The sequence below is a fragment of the Bombina bombina genome, chromosome 8, assembly GCF_027579735.1.
Source record: "Bombina bombina isolate aBomBom1 chromosome 8, aBomBom1.pri, whole genome shotgun sequence".
NCBI lineage: Eukaryota > Metazoa > Chordata > Amphibia > Anura > Bombinatoridae > Bombina > Bombina bombina.
The window spans coordinates 138,970,636-138,995,761 of NC_069506.1; the positions used below are offsets into that span (position 1 = coordinate 138,970,636).

The following is a 25,126-nucleotide window of genomic DNA, read 5'->3' on the forward strand; positions in this document are numbered from 1 at the left end:
ACTCACTGCGAATCCCACTGTCCTGACGCCAAAACTGTTAGGTGTCCCCTTCAGGGGGTAAGTGTCAGTGCAGGCCAAAGCCTGGGGCCTAGTGTACCACCTGAGGCATATGTAGATTACCTGATAAGGGCCCCTTAGAATGACTCAGACCACGCAGCATTATGATCGAAAGCCAATTCTGTTTATTGCACAGTGCAAGCCTTTCTTATAGTGACATACAGGGTTAAGGGGATGACACGTTAGGACTGCGTCATCTTACACAGTTATACAGAGCAATTTACAAGGAAAAACTGGAACATGAGTTTCTCATAACAATATTTACCGAGTCATAACAAACTACCATCTGCAGAGACAACCGAGTGTCTAAAGCCTCTTGTTTACATTATCTTATTCTATCTTACTTCTAGGCATTAGGCCAGGGTACATTGGCAAGGCCGAATAGCTAAAGAAACTCATAACATGCATATAATTCTCACTGCATAATACCCCAGTATAATAAAGTCTATTCATTACAAAATGGCTGCGAGGAACAAGATGGCTGCGAAGAACAAGATGGCTGCCGTCAGGTTCATATTACCCCTAACAGTATCTGTGCATCTTATTTTTTATAGTAATGTCTATTACATGCAGTTATATGAAAATGAGTGTATACTGTCCCTTAAGAATTGTAAATATATATGCCTACTTTTTCTACCTTTTCTATTGTATAAGTTGGAGCCAGCAATTAATGAACATTTTAAGGATCCATCCATAGGGTTTTGCCATCTCCCAGTAATTTAGTAGGCCTTACCAACTGTGCCAATTAAATTACCGGAGGGCTTCTTTTCCTGATCAGAATATCTGCTGCAGCACCAGAACACTCTGGCAATCAGTGCATATTAGGTTTATTTCTGAGCTAGTTAGTGCCTCCTGGCTTTGGATCTCCAGTTTGTGCAACCATCTTCTTTCCCACTCGGCTCATCGACCATTTAATTCATATTTATATATGCACAGCATTCAAAATACATACTTTAAAAAAAAATAAAAAATTATAGCTGTCCTTGAGTTAGCAAAACATATATGGTTCTGCAGTCCAGGGGCAAACCCTTTGAGGTTTTTTTTTTTTTTTCTTTTTAGTTTTTTTAAAAAAAAAAAAACTTTGCATAAATAAACATTTTAAACAATTTAAGTTTAATTCCTGTTTAAGCAGTAAATAAAATACCTTAAATTGCTGCCATTTCAGTTTGGTTTGGGTGCCTGCAGCTGTTTATGGACATAATTGTAGGACAGGGGAAAGTTTGAGAGGGAAAAAATAACAAGTTTTAAGTTAGTGTGCTTTGATACAGGGGTGCCCATACATTAGTGTCACAGGGTCTGCTTTTTTTGCAAAGTTTGTCAGTGTGACCTACTTGTGTGTATATTGTGCACTGAATGTTCTCTTACCATTGTGCCAAATCCGGATTTACGTATACAAGACATCTGTTTGTTTTTGGGGGTTTTTAATACTTGTTCAAACAAAGTTTATAGATGTATTAATAACCATGAGCAGTAGTTGCATGACCTTGTGAATCATTGGGTGCTCCCTGCTGTATAGCTGCAAGACGCAGAGGCGTAACTAGAAACCACAGGGCCCAGGTGCAAGAATCTATGAAATTATTAATTTCACTTGCTGTAGAACAGTGTTTCTCAGCCGTGGTCCTCAAGTATCCCCAATTAGGTCAGGTTTTCATTATAGATGAACCAGTGCACAGGTGAATTAATCAGCTGATGAGTGAGAGCAGGTTAGTAACCATGGTGTTATTGCTCAGTTGATTACTTCGCCTGTGCACTGGTTCAGCTATTATGAAAACCTGGCCCGTTGGGGGTACTTGAGGACCGCGGTTGAGAAACACTGTTCTACAGCAAGTGAAATGAATAATGGCCATGTATTACTATTTTAGTAAGCTGAGGATGTTATCAGAGATTGTATCGATGTAACGAAAAAGCTGATTATACACTCAAAAAAATATAGGCCTAGATTTGGAGTTTGGCGGTAGCCGTGAAAACCAGCGTTAGAGGCTCCTAACGCTGGTTTTAGGCTACCGCCGGTATTTGGAGTCATTAAAAAAAGGGTCTAACGCTCACTTTTCAGCCGCGACTTTTCCATACCGCAGATCCCCTTACGTCATTTGCGTATCCTATCTTTTCAATGGGATCTTTCTAACTCCGGTATTTAGAGTCGTGTCTGAAGTGAGCGTTAGAAATCTAACGACAAAACTCCAGCCGCAGAAAAAAGTCAGGAGTTAAGAGCTTTCTGGGCTAACGCCGGTTCATAAAGCTCTTAACTACTGTACTCTAAAGTACACTAACACCCATAAACTACCTATGTACCCCTAAACCGAGGCCCCCCCACATCGCCGCCACTCGATTTAATTTTTTTAACCCCTAATCTGCCGACCGCCACCTACGTTATCCTTATGTACCCCTAATCTGCTGCCCCTAACACCGCCGACCCCTATATTATATTTATTAACCCCTAACCTGCCCCCCACAACGTCGCAGCCAGCTACCTACAATAATTAACCCCTAATCTGCCGACCGCAAAGAGCAGCCACCTACATTATAGCTATGTACCCCTAATCTGCTGCCCCTAACACCGCCGACCCCTATATTATATTTATTAACCCCTAATCTGCCCCCCTCAACGTCGCCTCCACCTGCCTACACTTATTAACCCCTAATCTGCCGAGCGGACCTGAGCGCTACTATAATAAAGTTATTAACCCCTAATCCGCCTCACTAACCCTATAATAAATAGTATTAACCCCTAATCTGCCCTCCCTAACATCGCCGACACCTAACTTCAATTATTAACCCCTAATCTGCCGACTGGAGCTCACTGCTATTCTAATAAATGTATTAACCCCTAAAGCTAAGTCTAACACTAACACCCCCCTAAATTAAATATAATTTTAGAGTGGGGGGCGGAGCTTGGCCGCAGCTAAGATGGCTGCTTAAACCCAGAGCTCCGGTGTGTCAGGGACTTTCAAAGTATAAATACGTATGTTACTGTGACCGATAACTGGAAGAAACCGGAGGGAACAACTGTTTAAAGTGCCAGGAATGAAGCGGTAACTTTATTTCATACAGGGACCGTGACTTTGGCGGTGCGGGACACAGAAGAGAGAGAGAGGAGACTGCCTAATTTAGGCTTATCAGTAAAAACAGCACACACACGAGAGCGATAAGCCCTATAATACCAGTCACTCACCCGCTACTCTCACCTCCATCCCGGATGCGACTCCAGCTTACAGATAGTGGTGCGTCATAACCCCAGGCCAGAAAAAATCCCAGGATGAAGCCGTTTGTGTGCACGCACTTATAACACTCAAGGACACGCTGAGCCACGCTGGGCCTTATAACTTTAATGCGGGACTAATGCACAAATACCAGCTCTCTGCCTCATCTCCCTCAGATTTACAGTTGAGAACCGGTGAGACTTATTTATAATTATATATGTAAAAAGCGCAGAGGGCGAACTCTAATATAAAGAGTAATTGGATATCATTTGTGTGTTGCCTTGTACCCGGAATATAACAACAAACACTTCCAAGACACATTGTCACACATAAAACTGTCTCACTATGGCTGCAAGGAAGGGCATTAAGCCTCATAAACAACTAAAGTCACTGGGGAAGGAGCACTCTGTGAGTTCCTTTTTCTCAGCCTCAGAACACAAAAGATCCTCACCGACAAAACACCTCAGAGAGCAATCATCCCCCAGTTCACTGCTGGAGGATGAAATTTCACAAGACCAAGAAACATCTACAAATGTGCCTATGTCTCTACTGTCTTCTCTGGCATCAAAGCAGGATATAGCAGACATTGTCAGGACCTGCATGAGAGAGGAAATGGCGGAAATTAAGCAGGACATACACACTCTGGGTTTTAGAGTGGAAGCCATTGAAGACCAGTCAGAACTGGTTAAGGAGGAGATTGCAAGCATACAGGATCAAGTAACCTCTCAAGCTGACATTATTGAAGATCTTAGTGACAAACTTGAAGACCTTGAAAACAGGGGTCGGAGAAAGAACCTTAGAATCAGGGGAATTCCCGAGTCAGTGCCACCAAAAGATTTCTATACTTATTTTGCAGCCTTGTTTGCCCACCTAAAAGGATCACAACAGCCGGTTGATATGCCTTGGGACAGAGCCCACAGAGCTTTAAGGCCAAGACCCCCAGACACAGCGCCGCCCAGAGATGTCATTATAAAATTTAAATGCTTTATGAATAAAGAAGAAATCTTGACATTATCTAGAAAGAATCAACCTATACGCTTCAGAGGGACTGTTCTGCAATTCTACGCCGATCTGTCCCCGAGGACTTTACAAAGACGCAGAGAGCTGGCGCCTCTAACTAAGCTGTTGAGAGATAAGAAAATCTTATACCGTTGGGGATTCCCCTTTCATCTGTATGTGTTGCGAGATACAAGGAAACTAATATGCAGGAAAGTCTCAGAAGTCCCAGAATTCTGCAAGGCCTTAGACCTGGATCCACCAGACTTTTCATCAGATGATAATCAGCAACACACACCACCAAGAAGAGAGAAAAGGCTACAAACAGAGAGATGGCAGCAAACATCCTCGAGGGCAAGCAAGAAACTTTCCTCACAAGGCGCCCCACCAGAAAAAAGACGGGCGAACAATGCAGTTATTGAAGACGGGACTTGATTAAATCCCACACAGGATTACAGACTTTGAGGAACTGTCCAAAAAGGATGGGTAACTAATTATAGACTCTGTCTGGGTTATCCCAGCATGAATAAGTTTTGTGTGGTGGGTTTTGAATGTTTACTTAAACTTATATAGAGTTAGTTTAACATAATGTTATAATACGGTTCTACACAAACTTCACCCCTGGCTCCTTGTAGGGTATTATATTTAATTTTGTCCCTCATTTCATCTATTATAAACACTATACGGAGGGATGAAATGACGTTCCTACATTGCAGTTAGATACGAAATGGGATCACTGTAATTTATATCATCGACCCTGACCCCCCTCTAGAGTAAGGTCCCGTGGTTAAACATGGTTCCAATGCCTGCCCCCAGATATAGGGTAGGCATCAACTCTTTTTTTTGGTTAGCTATATATTTGTTAAGTTTCAGTTTGTTATATTATTTTATTTCTCTAATGTGTTCATATTGTCTGCAAATTAGATACCGAAGTAAGGTAATAACAATGCATATGGTAAGATATTGTACATGGTGTGTCTCATCGAAACCTAATATACTACTTGTCAATGGATACTCCTAACAAAACACTTAAATTTATCACGCAAAATGTAAAGGGTCTTAACTCCCCGGCCAAAAGATCTGTGGCAATGTCTGATTTTCATAAAAGAAAAGGGGATATTTTATTCCTACAAGAGACGCATTTTAAGCGCTCTCACGAGCCAAAATATATGAGCTCTAACTATAATCGGCATTTCCACAGCTCCGGCACTTCAAAAAAGTGTGGTGTAAGTATCTTGATACACAAGGTCATATCTTTTCAACATATCCAAACATACACTGATTTAGAAGGCCGATTTCTGGCAGTCTTCGGATTATTATATGGTAGACCGGTTACATTAATTAATCTCTATGCACCTAACACCCAACAACTTCCCTATTTTAGGAAAACATTTAGACGCATACTGGATATAGCTAAAGGATTAATCTTTATAGGGGGGGATCTTAACATTCCCATAAACCCAGGGATGGACAGCTCTAACCCAAACCCCAGCACATCTAAACGTACACTTAAACACTTATGGAAAATAATGAGAGATTACAATTTCTATGACATTTGGAGATTTATTAATCCAGACAAAAGGGAATACACTTTTTTTTCTTCCCCAAATAAGACATATAGCCGATTAGACTACCTGATCACCAATCAAATAGGGCTGGAACATATAAAAAACTCTGGGATCACTCATACAGTATGGTCGGATCACTCGGCCGTATATTTTGATATTGCATGGCCTAATACCCCTGTTACCCCATACATATGGAAGCTAGATGATTCCTTATTAAAAGGAGAGGTACAACTCACTAAGACTCAGAAAGCACTACAGGAATATTTTCTCTTTAATTCTACGGGGGATACCGACCCAATTACAGTTTGGGAAGCACATAAGTGTTTTATGAGAGGGGAATTCATGAAGAGAAAAGCCCAATTCAGAAGATTAGATAGGCAGAAATACTTAGACCTCACCTCAAGATTATCGGATTTAGAGCATAAACACAGATTAAATCAGGACGACCCAGACGTGACCCAATCACTCCAGGACACTAGAAAAGCACTTCATGATATGTTATTACAGGAATATACAGATACCAGATCCAAAGTTAGACAGAGATTTTATTATGAAGGCAATAGGGCAGGTAAACTCCTAGCTAGGGCACTAAAAATTAAAAAATTAAAAACATTTATACATGAGATAAAAACACCTAAAAACACTAAAGTTTATTCCACCAAAGATATCCTCCTACAATTCGAGGACTATTACACACAACTATACAATATTAAGCAAGAAACAGACAGCTTGTTTGCTGCCATAGACATGCAAACTTACCTGCAAGCACTTCCCATTCCCACACTAAACAAAGAACAAACAACAGACCTAGAAGCACCCATCACCTCAGAAGAGATAAAACTGGCAATACACGATCTTAACCCTGGAAAAAGCCCGGGCCCAGATGGCTTTTCCACCCAATACTATAAAGCCCTTGCCCCAATACTGATACCCCATTTGTTAGACATTTTCAATAGAGTGAATGACCAGAACCCTTTTCCACAGACTATGCTGGAGGCACACATTACGGTGCTCCCAAAGCCTGGGAAACCTCCCGATACGCCCCAAAAATTTTAGACCCATCTCACTGTTAAATGTCGATGTGAAATTGTTCGCAAAGATCCTGGCACTACGCATCAATAAAATCCTCCCGAATCTAATTCATACGAATCAAGTAGGTTTTACACCCCACAGAGAGGCAAGGGACAATACTATTAAAATATTGAATCTGCTTGAATATGCTCATATATATAATATACCAACAATCTTCCTTGCTATGGATGCCGAAAAGGCTTTTGATAGATTGAACTGGGCCTTTTTAAGAGGTTCATTGGAGAGATTTGGAATGGGGGAGGGCTTTATTAATAAAATCTTTACACTATATAATGCACCTACGGCCAAAATCAAATTAAATGATTCCCTCTCAGGCAAGGTTCTGATTAACAATGGAACCAGACAGGGATGCCCCTTATCACCCATTTTGTTTGTACTGACAATTGAAATTTTAGCTGCAGCAATCCGATACAACATCAATATAAAAGGCATTCAGATCCAAAACGATCAATACAAACAGGCATTGTATGCCGATGACGTTATACTGACGCTCACAACCCCACAACAATCCTTAGAGGCACTAAAAGTAGAATTAGATATATATGGTGCACTCTCCGGTTTCAAAATTAACCCCACTAAATCAGAGATGCTAGGGATCCACATCACTAAACCAGAATTACAGGAGATTGCGAATAAATATCACTTTCACATACAAAATTCCTCTATCAAATATCTAGGGGTCCAAATATCACACAACCAGGAAACTCTATTCAAACAGAACTACCAAACCCTCTTAGATGAAATACAGCGAGAATTAAGCAATTGGGAACACAAAAATTTGTCCTGGGTGGGAAGAATGGAGGCATTCAAGATGTCAGGCCTACCTAAGATCTTATACAAATTTCAAACTGTACCTATCCCATTACCTCAGTCCTATCTGACCACACTACAAAATAGGGTTAACTCATATATATGGCAAAACAAACGGCCACGGGTAGCCAAAAAAATTATGTATAGAAATAGGAAGAATGGAGGACTGGGAGTACCCAATTTGGCGTACTACAGACAAGCGGCTATTCTCAACCGAGTTATAGATTGGTGCAAGCATGGAGAGAATAAAGAATGGGTTAGACTGGAACAACAACTAATTAATTGCCCTAATGTGGGAGGTATGTGTTGGATCAATAAAATACATAGAAACATGAGTAAAACACCCCCCAGAATTATACAGGAAACATTCAAGACGTGGGACTTTATCTCTAATAAATCTATGGGCATTTCTTCAAACCCCTCCCCACTAACACCGATCCTCCATAACCCAGAGATTCCGATAAGAAGGCAACCTGCTACTATAGCACTGTTCAATATTAATACATTGATCCCTATTCACACACTCACAAGTGAGGGCAAATTGAAATCTGAAGAAGAGATAGAGAAACTGGCACCAATACTTGCAAATGATTGGTACACACGTCAACAGCTATTACATTACATCACCCATAACACGCAGAAACCTAACCTATTGAGATCCCTCACACTATTTGAAACTATATGTTACTCACAAATCCCCACTAGAGGAGGTCTATCACTACTGTATAAATTGCTATTGGGTCACCACTCTAGATCCCTACCTGCATACTGTAGGAAATGGGAGGCTGAACTGCAAAGAGAAATCTCACAGAAAGAATGGGATATAATTTTTGTTAATATGGGAAAATCATCCTCCTCAATAAGCATAACGGAAACTAATCTAAAACTTTTATATAGATGGTACCTCACACCGCTTAGACTTTCAAAGATATACACTAACATAAATAATTTGTGCTGGCGGGGATGTGGTGAGGTGGGATCAATGACTCATATATGGTGGGAGTGTATATATATCCGACAATACTGGTCGGCAATCAAAGAAGAGATAGAGAAATGTTTATCACACAGGATTCTCCTCAATCCTCTATTACTGCTTTTTAACTATCCTCCCAAACTGAAATGTAAGCTTAGATTAAAATTATTACATATAATGACAAATGGAGCTAAACAGCTATTACCACGACTGTGGAAAAGCCAGAGAGTACCCACGGTCAATGAGTGGAAGGATCATGTTTCACAATTACTGACCCTAGAAAGATATCACTATACCCAGACCCAACAAATGGAGTTCTACTGTAATCTGAAGTTTTTATGGGAGGACTATATGGCAAATACGTAAGCAAATGTTTTATTGCATTAAGCACAAATACAAATTGTATCAATAATGATGATATTTGACACATTCATGTACTTACTACTTCGAGAATTGTTTTGTTACTTTTTTTTTTTTTTTTTTTTTTTTCTATTTCTTTTCTTTATCTTGATTGTAATGTTATATTATCGATTGTTATGTAATAACTTTTGTTTCATCAATAAAAGAAGTTTAAAACTTAAAAAAAAAAAAAAAAAAAAAAAAAAAAATATAATTTTAATCTTACGAAATTAATTAACTCTTATTAAATAAATTATTCCTATTTAAAGATAAATACTTACCTGTAAAATAAACCCTAATATAGCTACAATATAAATTATATTTATATTATAGCTATTTTAGGATTAATATTTATTTTACAGGTAACTTTGTAATTATTTTAACCAGGTACAATAGCTATTAAATAGTTAAGAACTATTTAATAGCTAAAATAGTTAAAATAATTAAAAATTTACCTGTAAAATAAATCCTAACCTAAGTTACAATTAAACCTAACACTACACTATCAATAAATTAATTAAATAAAATACCTATAATTATCTACAATTAAACCTAACACTACACTATCAATAAATAAATTAAATACAATTCCTACAAATAAATACAATTAAATAAACTAACTAAAGTACAAAAAATAAAAAAGAACTGTTACAAAAAATAAAAAAATATTTACAAAAATTAGAAATATATTACAACAATTTTAAACTAATTACACCTACTCTAAGCCCCCTAATAAAATAACAAAGCCCCCCAAAATAAAAAAATGCCCTACCCTATTCTAAATTACTAAAGTTTAAAGCTCTTTTACCTTACCAGCCCTGAACAGGGCCCTTTGCGGGGCATGCCCCAAGAAGTTCAGCTCTTTTGCCTTTAAAAAAAAACATACAATACCCCCCCCCAACATTACAATCCACCACCCACATACCCCTAATCTAACCCAAACCCCCCTTAAATAAACCTAACACTAAGCCCCTGAAGATCTCCCTACCTTGAGTCGTCTTCACCCAGCCGAGCCAAATTCTTCATCCAAGCGGGGCAGAAGAGGTCTTCCATCCGATTGAAGTCTTCATCCAAGAGGCATCTTCTATCGTCATCCATCCGGAGTGGAGCGGCAGCATCCTGAAGACCTCCGACGCGGAACATCCATCCTGGCCGACGACTGAACGACGAATGACGGTTCCTTTAAATGACGTCATCCAAGATGGCGTCCCTCGAATTCCGATTGGCTGATAGGATTCTATCAGCCAATCGGAATTAAGGTAGGAATATTCTGATTGGCTGATGGAATCAGCCAATCAGAATCAAGTTCAATCCGATTGGCTGATCCAATCAGATTGAGCTCGCATTCTATTGACTGTTCCGATCAGCCAATAGAATGCAAGCTCAATCTGATTGGCTGATTCAATCAGCCAATCAGATTTTTCCTACCTTAATTCCGATTAGCTGATAGGATTCTATCAGCCAATCGGAATTCGAGGGACGCCATCTTGGATGACGTCATTTAAAGGAACCGTCATTCGTCGTTCAGTCGTCGGCCAGGATGGATGTTCCGCGTCGGAGGTCTTCAGGATGCTGCCGCTCCGCTCCGGATGGATGACGATAGAAGATGCCTCTTGGATGAAGACTTCAATCGGATGGAAGACCTCTTCTGCCCCGCTTGGATGAAGACTTCTACCGGATGGAGGACCTCTTCTTGCTCCGCTTGGATGAAGAATTTGGCTCGGCTGGGTGAAGACGACTCAAGGTAGGGAGATCTTCAGGGGCTTAGTGTTAGGTTTATTTAAGGGGGGTTTGGGTTAGATTAGGGGTATGTGGGTGGTGGATTGTAATGTTGGGGGGGGGCTATTGTATGTTTTTTTTTACAGGCAAAAGAGCTGAACTTCTTGGGGCATGCCCCGCAAAGGGCCCTGTTCAGGGCTGGTAAGGTAAAAGAGCTTTGAACTTTAGTAATTTAGAATAGGGTAGGGCATTTTTCTTTCATGTAATTAGCAAGAGTCCATGAGCTAGTGACGTATGGGATATACATTCCTACCAGGAGGGGCAAAGTTTCCCAAACCTTAAAATGCCTATAAATACACCCCTCACCACACCCACAATTCAGTTTTACAAACTTTGCCTCCTATGGAGGTGGTGAAGTAAGTTTGTGCTAGATTCTACGTTGATATGCGCTCCGCAGCAGGTTGGAGCCCGGTTTTCCTCTCAGCGTGCAGTGAATGTCAGAGGGATGTGAGGAGAGTATTGCCTATTTCTTTCATGTAATTAACAAGAGTCCATGAGCTAGTGACGTATGGGATATACATTCCTACCAGGAGGGGCAAAGTTTCCCAAACCTTAAAATGCCTATAAATACACCCCTCACCACACCCACAAATCAGTTTTACAAACTTTGCCTCCAAGGGAGGTGGTGAAGTAAGTTTGTGCTAGATTCTACGTTGATATGCGCTCCGCAGCAAGTTGGAGCCCGGTTTTCCTCTCAGCGTGCAGTGAATGTCAGAGGGATGTGAAGAGAGTATTGCCTATTGAATGCAGTGATCTCCTTCTACGGGGTCTATTTCATAAGGTTCTCTGTTATCGGTCGTAGAGATTCATCTCTTACCTCCCTTTTCAGATCGACGATATACTCTTATATTTACCATTTCCTCTACTGATTCTCGTTTCAGTACTGGTTTGGCTTTCTACAAACATGTAGATGAGTGTCCTGGGGTAAGTAAGTCTTATTTCTGTGACACTCTAAGCTATGGTTGGGCACTTTATTTATAAAGTTCTAAATATATGTATTCAAACATTTATTTGCCTTGACTCAGAATGTTCAACTTTCCTTATTTCCAGACAGTCAGTTTCATATTTGGGATTATGCTTTAAATTATATTTTTTCTTACCTCAAAAATTTGACTTTTTTTCCCTGTGGGCTGTTAGGCTCGCGGGGGCTGAAAATGCTTCATTTTATTGCGTCATTCTTGGCGCGGACTTTTTTTGGCGCAAAAATTCTTTTCCGTTTCCGGCGTCATACGTGTCGCCGGAAGTTGCGTCATTTTTGACGTTATTTTGCGCCAAAAATGTCGGCGTTCCGGATGTGGCGTCATTTTTGGCGCCAAAAGCATTTAGGCGCCAAATAATGTGGGCGTCTTATTTGGCGCCAAAAAATATGGGCGTCGCTTTTGTCTCCACATTATTTCAGTCTCTTTTTTCATTTGCTTCTGGTTGCTAGAAGCTTGATGTTTGGCATTTTTTTCCCATTCCTGAAACTGTCTTATAAGGAATTTGATCTATTTTGCTTTATATGTTGTTTTTTCTCTTACATATTGCAAGATGTCTCACGTTGCATCTGAGCCAGAAGATACTACAGGAAAACCACTGCCTGCTGGATCTACCAAAGCTAAGTGTATCTGCTGTAAACTTTTGGTAGCTATTCCTCCAGCTGTTGTTTGTAATAATTGTCATGACAAACTTGTTAAAGCAGATAATATTTCCTTTAGTGATGTACCATTGCCTGTTGCAGTTCCCTCAACATCTAAGGTGCAGAATGTTCCTGATAACATAAGAGATTTTGTTTCTGAATCCATAAAGAAGGCTTTGTCTGTTATTTCTCCTTCTAGTAAACGTAAAAAGTCTTTTAAATCTTCTCTCTCTACAGATGAATTTTTAAATGAACACCATCATTCTGATTCTTTGGACTCTTCTGGTTCAGAGGATTCTATTTCAGAGATTGATGCTGATAAATCTTCATATTTATTTAAGATGGAATTTATTCGCTCTTTACTTAAAGAAGTACTAATTGCTTTAGAAATAGAGGATTCTAGTCCTCTTGATACTAATTCTATACGTTTGGATAAGGTTTTTAAAGCTCCTGCGGTTATTCCAGAAGTCTTTCCTGTTCCTAATGCTATTTCTGCAGTAATTGCTAAGGAATGGGATAAATTGGGTAATTCATTTACTCCTTCTAAACGTTTTAAGCAATTATATCCTGTTCCGCCTGACAGGTTAGAATTTTGGGACAAAATCCCTAAAGTTGATGGGGCTATTTCTACCCTTGCTAAACGTACTACCATTCCTACGTCAGATGGTACCTCGTTTAAGGATCCTTTAGATAGAAAAATTGAATCTTTTCTAAGAAAAGCTTATCTATGTTCAGGTAATCTTCTTAGACCTGCTATATCTTTGGCTGATGTTGCTGCAGCTTCAACTTTTTGGTTGGAGACTTTAGCGCAACAAGTAACAAATCGTGATTCTCATGATATTATTATTCTTCTCCAGCATGCTAATAATTTCATCTGTGATGCCATTTTTGATATTATTAGAGTTGATGTTAGATTTATGTCTCTGGCTATCTTAGCCAGAAGAGCTTTATGGCTTAAGACCTGGAATGCTGATATGGCTTCTAAATCAACTCTACTTTCCATTTCTTTCCAGGGAAACAAATTATTTGGTTCTCAGTTGGATTCTATTATTTCAACTGTTACTGGTGGGAAAGGAACTTTTTTACCACAGGATAAAAAGTCTAAAGGTAAAAACAGGGCTAACAATCGTTTTCGTTCCTTTCGTTTCAACAAAGAACAAAAGCCTGATCCTTCGTCCTCAGGAGCAGTTTCAGTTTGGAAACCATCTCCAGTCTGGAATAAATCCAAGCCTGCTAGAAAGGCAAAGCCTGCTTCTAAGTTCACATGAAGGTACGGCCCTCATTCCAGTTCAGCTGGTAGGGGGCAGGTTACGTTTTTTCAAAGAAATTTGGATCAATTCTGTTCACAATCTTTGGATTCAGAACATTGTTTCAGAAGGGTACAGAATTGGTTTCAAGATGAGACCTCCTGCAAAGAGATTTTTTCTTTCCCATGTCCCAGTAAATCCAGTGAAAGCTCAAGCATTTCTGAATTGTGTTTCAGATCTAGAGTTGGCTGGAGTAATTATGCCAGTTCCAGTTCCGGAACAGGGGATGGGGTTTTATTCAAATCTCTTCATTGTACCAAAGAAGGAGAATTCCTTCAGACCAGTTCTGGATCTAAAATTATTGAATCGTTATGTAAGGATACCAACGTTCAAGATGGTAACTGTAAGGACTATATTGCCTTTTGTTCAGCAAGGGAATTATATGTCCACAATAGATTTACAGGATGCATATCTGCATATTCCGATTCATCCAGATCATTATCAGTTCCTGAGATTCTCTTTTCTAGACAAGCATTACCAATTTGTGGCTCTACCGTTTGGCCTTGCTACAGCTCCAAGAATTTTCACAAAGATTCTCGGTGCCCTTCTGTCTGTAATCAGAGAACAGGGTATTGTGGTATTTCCTTATTTGGACGATATCTTGGTACTTGCTCAGTCTTTACATTTAGCAGAGTCTCATACGAATCAACTTGTGTTGTTTCTTCAAGATCATGGTTGGAGGATCAATTTACCAAAAAGTTCTTTGATTCCTCAAACAAGGGTAACCTTTCTGGGTTTCCAGATAGATTCAGTGTCCATGACTCTGTCTTTAACAGACAAGAGACGTCTAAAATTGATTACAGCCTGTCGAAACCTTCAGTCTCAATCATTCCCTTCGGTAGCCTTATGCATGGAAATTCTAGGTCTTATGACTGCTGCATCGGACGCGATCCCCTTTGCTCGTTTTCACATGCGACCTCTTCAGCTCTGTATGCTGAATCAATGGTGCAGGGATTACACGAAGATAAATCAATTAATATCTTTAAAACCGATTGTTCGGCACTCTCTAACGTGGTGGACAGATCACCTTCGTTTAATTCAGGGGGCTTCTTTTGTTCTTCCGACCTGGACTGTAATTTCAACAGATGCAAGTCTCACAGGTTGGGGAGCTGTGTGGGGATCTCTGACGGCACAAGGAGTTTGGGAATCTCAGGAGGTGAGATTACCGATCAATATCTTGGAACTCCGTGCAGTTTTCAGAGCTCTTCAGTTTTGGCCTCTTCTGAAGAGAGAATCGTTCATTTGTTTTCAGACAGACAATGTCACAACTGTGGCATACATCAATCATCAAGGAGGGACTCACAGTCCTCTGGCTATGAAAGAAGTATCTCGAATTTTGGTTTGGGCGGAATCCAGCTCCTGTCTAATCTCTGCGGTTCATATCCCAGGTGTAGACAATTGGGAAGCGGATTATCTCAGTCGCCAAACGTTGCATCCGGGCGAATGGTCTCTTCACCCAGAGGTATTTCTTCAGATTGTTCAAATGTGGGGGCTCCCAGAGATAGATCTGATGGCCTCTCATCTAAACAAGAAACTTCCCAGGTATCTGTCCAGATCCCGGGATCCTCAGGCGGAGGCAGTGGATGCATTATCACTTCCTTGGAAGTATCATCCTGCCTATATCTTTCCGCCTCTAGTTCTTCTTCCAAGAGTAATCTCCAAGATTCTGAGGGAATGCTCGTTTGTTCTGCTAATAGCTCCGGCATGGCCTCACAGGTTTTGGTATGCGGATCTTGTCCGGATGGCATCTTGCCAACCATGGACTCTTCCGTTAAGACCAGACCTTCTGTCACAAGGTCCTTTTTTCCATCCGGATCTGAAATCCTTAAATTTAAAGGTATGGAGATTGAACGCTTGATTCTTGGTCATAGAGGTTTCTCTGACTCCGTGATTAATACTATGTTACAGGCTCGTAAATCTGTATCTCGAGAGATATATTATAGAGTCTGGAAGACTTATATTTCTTGGTGTCTTTCTCATCATTTTTCTTGGCATTCTTTTAGAATACCGAGAATTTTACAGTTTCTTCAGGATGGTTTAGATAAGGGTTTGTCCGCAAGTTCTTTGAAAGGACAAATCTCCGCTCTTTCTGTTCTTTTTCACAGAAAGATTGCTATTCTTCCTGATATTCATTGTTTTGTACAAGCTTTGGTTCGTATAAAACCTGTCATTAAGTCAATTTCTCCTCCTTGGAGTTTGAATTTGGTTCTGGGAGCTCTTCAAGCTCCTCCGTTTGAACCTATGCATTCATTGGACATTAAATTACTTTCTTGGAAAGTTTTGTTCCTTTTGGCCATCTCTTCTGCTAGAAGAGTTTCTGAATTATCTGCTCTTTCGTGTGAGTCTCCTTTTCTGATTTTTCATCAGGATAAGGCGGTGTTGCGAACTTCTTTTGAATTTTTACCTAAAGTTGTGAATTCCAACAACATTAGTAGAGAAATTGTGGTTCCTTCATTATGTCCTAATCCTAAGAATTCTAAGGAGAAATCATTGCATTCTTTGGATGTTGTTAGAGCTTTGAAATATTATGTTGAAGCTACGAAATCTTTCCGTAAGACTTCTAGTCTATTTGTTATCTTTTCCGGTTCTAGGAAAGGCCAGAAAGCTTCTGCCATTTCTTTGGCATCTTGGTTGAAATCTTTAATTCATCTTGCCTATGTTGAGTCGGGTAAAATTCCGCCTCAGAGAATTACAGCTCATTCTACTAGGTCAGTATCTACTTCCTGGGCGTTTAGGAATGAAGCTTCGGTTGACCAGATCTGCAAAGCAGCAACTTGGTCCTCTTTGCATACTTTTACTAAATTCTACCATTTTGATGTATTTTCTTCTTCTGAAGCAGTTTTTGGTAGAAAAGTTCTTCAGGCAGCGGTTTCAGTTTGAATCTTCTGCTTATGTTTTTTGTTAAACTTTTGGGTGTGGATTATTTTCAGCAGGAATTGGCTGTCTTTATTTTATCCCTCCCTCTCTAGTGACTCTTGTGTGGAAAGATCCACATCTTGGGTAGTCATTATCCCATACGTCACTAGCTCATGGACTCTTGTTAATTACATGAAAGAAAACATAATTTATGTAAGAACTTACCTGATAAATTCATTTCTTTCATATTAACAAGAGTCCATGAGGCCCACCCTTTTTTGTGGTGGTTATGATTTTTTTGTATAAAGCACAATTATTCCAATTCCTTATTTTATATGCTTCGCACTTTTTTTCTTATCACCCCACTTCTTGGCTATTCGTTAAACTGATTTGTGGGTGTGGTGAGGGGTGTATTTATAGGCATTTTAAGGTTTGGGAAACTTTGCCCCTCCTGGTAGGAATGTATATCCCATACGTCACTAGCTCATGGACTCTTGTTAATATGAAAGAAATGAATTTATCAGGTAAGTTCTTACATAAATTATGTTTTTGAATGCAGTGATCTCCTTCTACGGGGTCTATTTCATAGGTTCTCTGTTATCGGTCGTAGAGATTCATCTCTTACCTCCCTTTTCAGATCGACGATATACTCTTATATACCATTACCTCTACTGATTCTCGTTTCAGTACTGGTTTGGCTTTCTACAAACATGTAGATGAGTGTCCTGGGGTAAGTAAGTCTTATTTTCTGTGACACTCTAAGCTATGGTTCGGCACTTTGTTTATAAAGTTCTAAATATATGTATTCAAACATTTATTTGCCTTGACTCAGGATGTTCAACATTCCTTTTTTCAGACAGTCAGTTTCATATTTGGGATAATGCACTTGAATCAATTATTTTTCTTACCTTAAAAATTTGACTTTTTTTCCCCTGTGGGCTGTTAGGCTCGCGGGGGCTGAAAATGCTTCATTTTATTGCGTCATTCTTGGCGCTGACTTTTTTGGCGCAAAAAAATCTTTTCTGTTTCCGGCGTCATACGTGTCGCCGGAAGTTGCGTCATTTTTGACGTTCTTTTGCGCCAAAGATGTCGACGTTCCGGATGTGGCGTCATTTTTGGCACCAAAAAGCATTTAGGCGCCAAATAATGTGGGCGTCGCTTTTGTCTCCACATTATTTAAGTCTCATTTTTTTCTTTGCTTCTGGTTGCTAGAAGCTTGTTCATTGGCATTTTTTCCCATTCCTGAAACTGTCATTTAAGGAATTTGATCAATTTTGCTTTATATGTTGTTTTTTCTCTTACATATTGCAAGATGTCTCACGTTGCATCTGAGTCAGAAGATACTTCAGGAAAATCGCTGTCTGGTGCTGGAACTACCAAAGCTAAGTGTATCTGCTGTAAACTTTTGGTAGCTATTCCTCCAGCTGTTGTTTGTATTAATTGTCATGGCAAACTGGTTAATGCAGATAATATTTCCTTTAGTAATGTACCATCATTACCTGTTGCAGTTCCATCAACATCTAATGTTCAGAATGTTCCTGATAACATAAGAGATTTTGTTTCTGAATCAATCAAGAAGGCTATGTCTGTTATTCCTCCTTCTAGTAAACATAAAAAATCTTTTAAAACTTCTCTTTATACAGATGAATTTTTAAATGAACATCATCATTCTGATTTTGATGACTCTTCTGGTTCAGAGGATTCTGTCTCAGAGATTGATGCTGATAAATCTTCATATTTATTTAAAATGGAATTTATTCGTTCTTTACTTAAAGAAGTACTAATTGCTTTAGAAATTGAGGATTCTGGTCCTCTTGATACTAATTCTAAACGTTTAGATAAGGTCTTTAAATCTCCTGTGGTTATTCCAGAAGTTTTTCCTGTTCCTAGTGCTATTTCTGAAGTAATTTCCAGAGAATGGGATAAATTGGGTAATTCATTTACTCCTTCTAAACGTTTTAAGCAATTATATCCTGTGCCGTCTGACAGATTAGAATTTTGGGACAAAATCCCTAGAGTTGATGGGGCTATTTCTACCCTTGCTAAACGTACTACTATTCCTACGTCAGATGGTACTTCGTTTAAGGATCCTTTAGATAGGAAAATTGAATCCTTTCTAAGAAAAGCTTATCTGTGTTCAGGTAATCTTCTTAGACCTGCTATATCATTGGCTGATGTTGCTGCAGCTTCAACTTTTTGGTTGGAAACTTTAGCGCAACAAGTAACAGATCATGATTCTCATAATATTATTATTCTTCTTCAACATGCTAATAATTTTATCTGTGATGCCATTTTTGATATTATCAGAGTTGATGTCAGGTTTATGTCTCTAGCTATTTTAGCTAGAAGAGCTTTATGGCTTAAAACTTGGAATGCTGATATGGCTTCTAAATCGACTCTACTTTCCATTTCTTTCCAGAGTAACAAATTATTTGGTTCTCAGTTGGATTCTATTATCTCAACTGTTACTGGTGGGAAAGGAACTTTTTTACCACAGGATAAAAAATCTAAGGGTAAAAACAGGGCTAATAATCTTTTTCGTTCCTTTCGTTTCAACAAAGAACAAAAGCCTGATCCTTCATCCTCAGGAGCAGTTTCAGTTTGGAAACCATCTCCAGTCTGGAATAAATCCAAGCCTTCTAGAAAAGCAAAGCCAGCTTCTAAGACCACATGAAGGTGCGGCCCTCATTCCAGCTCAGCTGGTAGGGGGCAGGTTACGTTTTTTCAAAGAAATTTGGATCAATTCTGTTCACAATCTTTGGATTCAGAACATTGTTTCAGAAGGGTACAGAATTGGTTTCAAGATGAGACCTCCTGCAAAGAGATTTTTTTCTTTCCCGTGTCCCAGTAAATCCAGTGAAAGCTCAAGCATTTCTGAATTGTGTTTCAGATCTAGAGTTGGCTGGAGTAATTATGCCAGTTCCAGTTCTGGAACAGGGGATGGGGTTTTATTCAAATCTCTTCATTGTACCAAAGAAGGAGAATTCCTTCAGACCAGTTCTGGATCTAAAAATATTGAATCGTTATGTAAGGATACCAACGTTCAAAATGGTAACTGTAAGGACTATCTTGCCTTTTGTTCAGCAAGGGCATTATATGTCCACAATAGATTTACAGGATGCATATCTGCATATTCCGATTCATCCAGATCATTATCAGTTCCTGAGATTCTCTTTTCTGGACAAGCATTACCAGTTTGTGGCTCTGCCGTTTGGCCTAGCTACAGCTCCAAGAATTTTTACAAAGGTTCTCGGTGCCCTTCTGTCTGTAATCAGAGAACAGGGTATTGTGGTATTTCCTTATTTGGACGATATCTTGGTACTTGCTCAGTCTTTAGATTTAGCAGAATCTCATACGAATCGACTTGTGTTGTTTCTTCAAGATCATGGTTGGAGGATCAATTCACTAAAAAGTTAATTGATTCCTCAGACAAGGGTAACCTTTCTGGGTTTCCAGATAGATTCAGTGTCCATGACTCTGTCTTTGACATACAAGAGACGTCTAAAATTGATTTCAGCTTGTCGAAACCTTCAGTCACAATCATTCCCTTCGGTAGCCTTATGCATGGAAATTCTAGGTCTTATGACTGCTGCATCGGACGCGATCCCCTTTGCTCGTTTTCACATGCGACCTCTTCAGCTCTGTATGCTGAATCAATGGTGCAGGGATTACACAAAGATATCTCAATTAATATCTTTAAAACCGATTGTACGACACTCTCTAACGTGGTGGACAGATCACCATCGTTTAATTCAGGGGGCTTCTTTTGTGCTTCCAACCTGGACTGTAATTTCAACAGATGCAAGTCTCACAGGTTGGGGAGCTGTGTGGGGATCTCTGACGGCACAAGGAGTTTGGGAATCTCAGGAGGTGAGATTACCGATCAATATTTTGGAACTCCGTGCAATTTTCAGAGCTCTTCAGTCTTGGCCTCTTCTGAAGAGAGAATCGTTCATTTGTTTTCAGACAGACAATGTCACAACTGTGGCATACATCAATCATCAAGGAGGGACTCACAGTCCTCTGGCTATGAAAGAAGTATCTCGAATTCTGGTTTGGGCGGAATCCAGCTCCTGTCTAATCTCTGCGGTTCATATCCCAGGTATAGACAATTGGGAAGCGGATTATCTCAGTCGCCAAACGTTGCATCCGGGCGAATGGTCTCTTCACCCAGAGGTATTTCTTCAGATTGTTCAAATGTGGGAGCTTCCAGAAATAGATCTGATGGCGTCTCATCTAAACAAGAAACTTCCCAGGTATCTGTCCAGATCCCGGGATCCTCAGGCGGAAGCAGTGGATGCATTATCACTTCCTTGGAAGTATCATCCTGCCTATATCTTTCCGCCTCTAGTTCTTCTTCCAAGAGTAATCTCCAAGATTCTGAAGGAATGCTCGTTTGTTCTGCTGATAGCTCCGGCATGGCCTCACAGGTTTTGGTATGCAGATCTTGTCCGGATGGCCTCTTGCCATCCGTGGACTCTTCCGCTAAGACCAGACCTTCTGTCGCAAGGTCCTTTTTTCCATCAGGATCTCAAATCCTTAAATTTAAAGGTATGGAGATTGAACGCTTGATTCTTGGTCAAAGAGGTTTCTCTGACTCTGTGATTAATACTATGTTACAGGCTCGTAAATCTGTATCCAGAGATATATATTATAGAGTCTGGAAGACTTATATTTCTTGGTGTCTTTCTCATCATTTTTCTTGGCATTCTTTTAGAATTCCGAGAATTTTACAGTTTCTTCAGGATGGTTTAGATAAAGGTTTATCCGCAAGTTCTTTGAAAGGACAAATCTCTGCTCTTTCTGTTCTTTTTCACAGAAAGATTGCTAATCTTCCTGATATTCATTGTTTTGTACAAGCTTTGGTTCGTATAAAACCCGTCATTAAGTCAATTTCTCCTCCTTGGAGTTTGAATTTGGTTCTGGGGGCTCTTCAAGCTCCTCCGTTTGAACCTATGCATTCATTGGACATTAAATTACTTTCTTGGAAAGTTTTGTTCCTTTTGGCGATCTCTTCTGCCAGAAGAGTCTCTGAATTATCTGCTCTTTCTTGTGAGTCTCCTTTTCTGATTTTTCATCAGGATAAGGCGGTGTTGCAAACTTCTTTTGAATTTTTACCTAAAGTTGTGAATTCCAACAACATTAGTAGAGAAATTGTGGTTCCTTCATTATGTCCTAATCCTAAGAATTCTAAGGAGAAATCGTTGCATTCTTTGGATGTTTGGATGTCTTTGAAATATTATGTTGAAGCTACTAAGTCTTTCCGAAAGACTTCTAGTCTATTTGTTATCTTTTCCGGTTCTAGAAAAGGCCAGAAAGCTTCTGCCATTTCTTTGGCATCTTGGTTGAAATCTTTAATTCATCATGCCTATGTCGAGTCGGGTAAAACTCCGCCTCAAAGGATTACAGCTCATTCTACTAGGTCAGTTTCTACTTCCTGGGCGTTTAGGAATGAAGCTTCGGTTGATCAGATTTGCAAAGCAGCAACTTGGTCCTCTTTGCATACTTTTACTAAATTCTACCATTTTGATGTATTTTCTTCTTCTGAAGCAGTTTTTGGTAGAAAAGTACTTCAGGCAGCGGTTTCAGTTTGAATCTTCTGTTTATGTTTTTCATTAAACTTTATTTTGGGTGTGGATTATTTTCAGCAGGAATTGTCTGTCTTTATTTTATCCCTCCCTCTCTAGTGACTCTTGCGTGGAAAGATCCACATCTTGGGTAGTCATTATCCCATACGTCACTAGCTCATGGACTCTTGCTAATTACATGAAAGAAAACATAATTTATGTAAGAACTTACCTGATAAATTCATTTCTTTCATATTAGCAAGAGTCCATGAGGCCCGCCCTTTTTTGTGGTGGTTATGATTTTTTTGTATAAAGCACAATTATTCCAATTCCTTTTTTTATATGCTTTCGCACTTTTTTCTTATCACCCCACTTCTTGGCTATTCGTTAAACTGAATTGTGGGTGTGGTGAGGGGTGTATTTATAGGCATTTTAAGGTTTGGGAAACTTTGCCCCTCCTGGTAGGAATGTATATCCCATACGTCACTAGCTCATGGACTCTTGCTAATATGAAAGAAATGAATTTATCAGGTAAGTTCTTACATAAATTATGTTTTTTATTTTGGGGGGCTTTGTTATTTTATTAGGGGGCTTAGAGTAGGTGTAATTAGTTTAAAATTGTTGTAATATATTTCTAATGTTTGTAAATATTTTTTTATTTTTTGTAACTTAGTTCTTTTTTATTTTTTGTACTTTAGTTAGTTTAATTCATTGTATTTATTTGTAGGAATTGTATTTAATTTATTTATTGATAGTGTAGTGTTAGGTTTAATTGTAGATAATTATAGGTATTTTATTTAATTAATTTATTGATAGTGTAGTGTTAGGTTTAATTGTAACTTAGGTTAGGATTTATTTTACAGGTAAATTTTTAATTATTTTAACTATTTTAGCTATTAAATAGTTCTTAACTATTTAATAGCTATTGTACCTGGTTAAAATAATTACAAAGTTACCTGTAAAATAAATATTAATCCTAAAATAGCTATAATATAATTATAATTTATATTGTAGCTATATTAGGATTTATTTTACAGGTAAGTATTTATCTTTAAATAGGAATAATTTATTTAAGAAGAGTTAATTAATTTCGTTAGATTAAAATTATATTTAATTTAGGGGGGTGTTAGTGTTAGGGTTAGACTTAGCTTTAGGGGTTAATACATTTATTAGAATAGCGGTGAGCTCCAGTCGGCAGATTAGGGGTTAATAATTGAAGTTAGGTGTCGGCGATGTTAGGGAGGGCAGATTAGGGGTTAATACTATTTATTATAGGGTTAGTGAGGCAGATTAGGGGTTAATAAGTGTAGGCAGGTGGAGGCGACGTTGTGGGGGGCAGATTAGGGGTTAATAAATATAATATAGGGGTCGGCGGTGTTAGGGGCAGCAGATTAGGGGTACATAGGGATAATGTAAGTAGCGGCGGTTTACGGAGCGGCAGATTAGGGGTTAATAATAATATGCAGGGGTCAGCGATAGCGGGGGCGGCAGATTAGGGGTTAATAAGTGTAAGGCTAGGGGTGATTAGACTCGGGGTACATGTTAGAGTGTTAGGTGCAGACGTAGGAAGTGTTTCCCCATAGCAAACAATGGGGCTGCGTTAGGAGCTGAACGCGGCTTTTTTGCAGGTGTTTTTTTTTCCAGCTCAAACAGCCCCATTGTTTCCTATGGGGGAATCGTGCACGAGCACGTTTTTGAGGCTGGCCGCGTCCATAAGCAACTCTGGTATCGAGAGTTGCAGTGGCGTTAAATATGCTCTACACTCCTTTTTTGGAGCCTAACGCAGCCATTCTGTGGACTCTCAATACCAGAGTTATTTTAAAGGTGCGGCCAGAAAAAAGCCAGCGTTAGCTACGCGGGTCCTTACCGACAAAACTCTAAATCTAGCCGATAGGCTATTTAAATTAAGCACCAAAAGAAGATAAAGTTTATAATTGACATGTATTAGCAATTTTGCTGCTAACTCTCCTAAAAATGATTATAAAGTTTCTAATCCTCTCAGTGCATGAGAATACGAACAGAATCTCCACTAGCTTCAGAGCAAGGCTTTTTCTACACTCCCTATCTAGTGTTCTTTACAGCCAGCCACCAAGGTGGGGCTGTCTGTGTAATAGATGAGGCATGTCACTTACAAATCCCCTCACCTCTCAGCCATTTCTCCCTGACTGTGTTTACACTGGGCACAATCTCACATCCCCCTCTGTCCTCCTGGTAAGCATTCTGTAGACACAAGCTGAATATTCCACTCACAGCTCTGTGAAATATGATCCTGAGATGTTTTTCAGAGCTGTGTGTGAAAATATTCAGAGTACCGTAGTGAGGACAAAGAGGGAGTCGGATATATGCACAGTTGCGCTGTTTTTTTATTTATATCAGCTGAGCATCGCCTGAGAGATGTAGACAGAGCATTTAATTGTACCTGTAACAAACTGCACATGAGCTGAATCAAAGGGATTCTACCCCAGCACATTCTCAGTTTCATCTGCACCTCGGCAACATCCAGAGGTCCACCCCCAGCTACTCCCACTCTCCTGCCTCCTCCTAAATATTCATATTGAAGCTGTAAAGCTGGGGGCGAAGCTCTGGATGTTGCTATGGTGCAGATGAAACAGAGAATGTGCTAGGGTAGAATTAGGGTTGCCACCTTTTGCCCAGAAGTTTCCTGAACACTTTTTAAATGGGGGTGGAGAGGGTGTTAGAAAATGTGACCCTGTGGTACATAAAAAGCTTTTCTCCAGGGCAGGCCCGAGCATCTGTGCAGGGAGCATATGTAAATACACGGTCAGGTAAATGGTTTGTACTTTGTACGTACCTCTGTGCTGTTACCTAATGTGACCGGCATCGGCTGCGCCTGCACCTCTACTGTGTTTGTCTGACCGCGCTAATAAATTTGCACACACGGTT

At 39.5% G+C, this 25,126-nt stretch overlaps 1 protein-coding gene across 4 annotated transcripts in view; it reads left to right on the plus strand.

Moving 5' to 3' along the window:
* The window catches only part of LOC128638563 (uncharacterized), a 431,654-nt gene that overhangs the window by 160,816 nt on the left and 245,712 nt on the right, over nucleotides 1–25,126 (plus strand). The gene's annotated exons all lie outside the window — the stretch shown is intronic.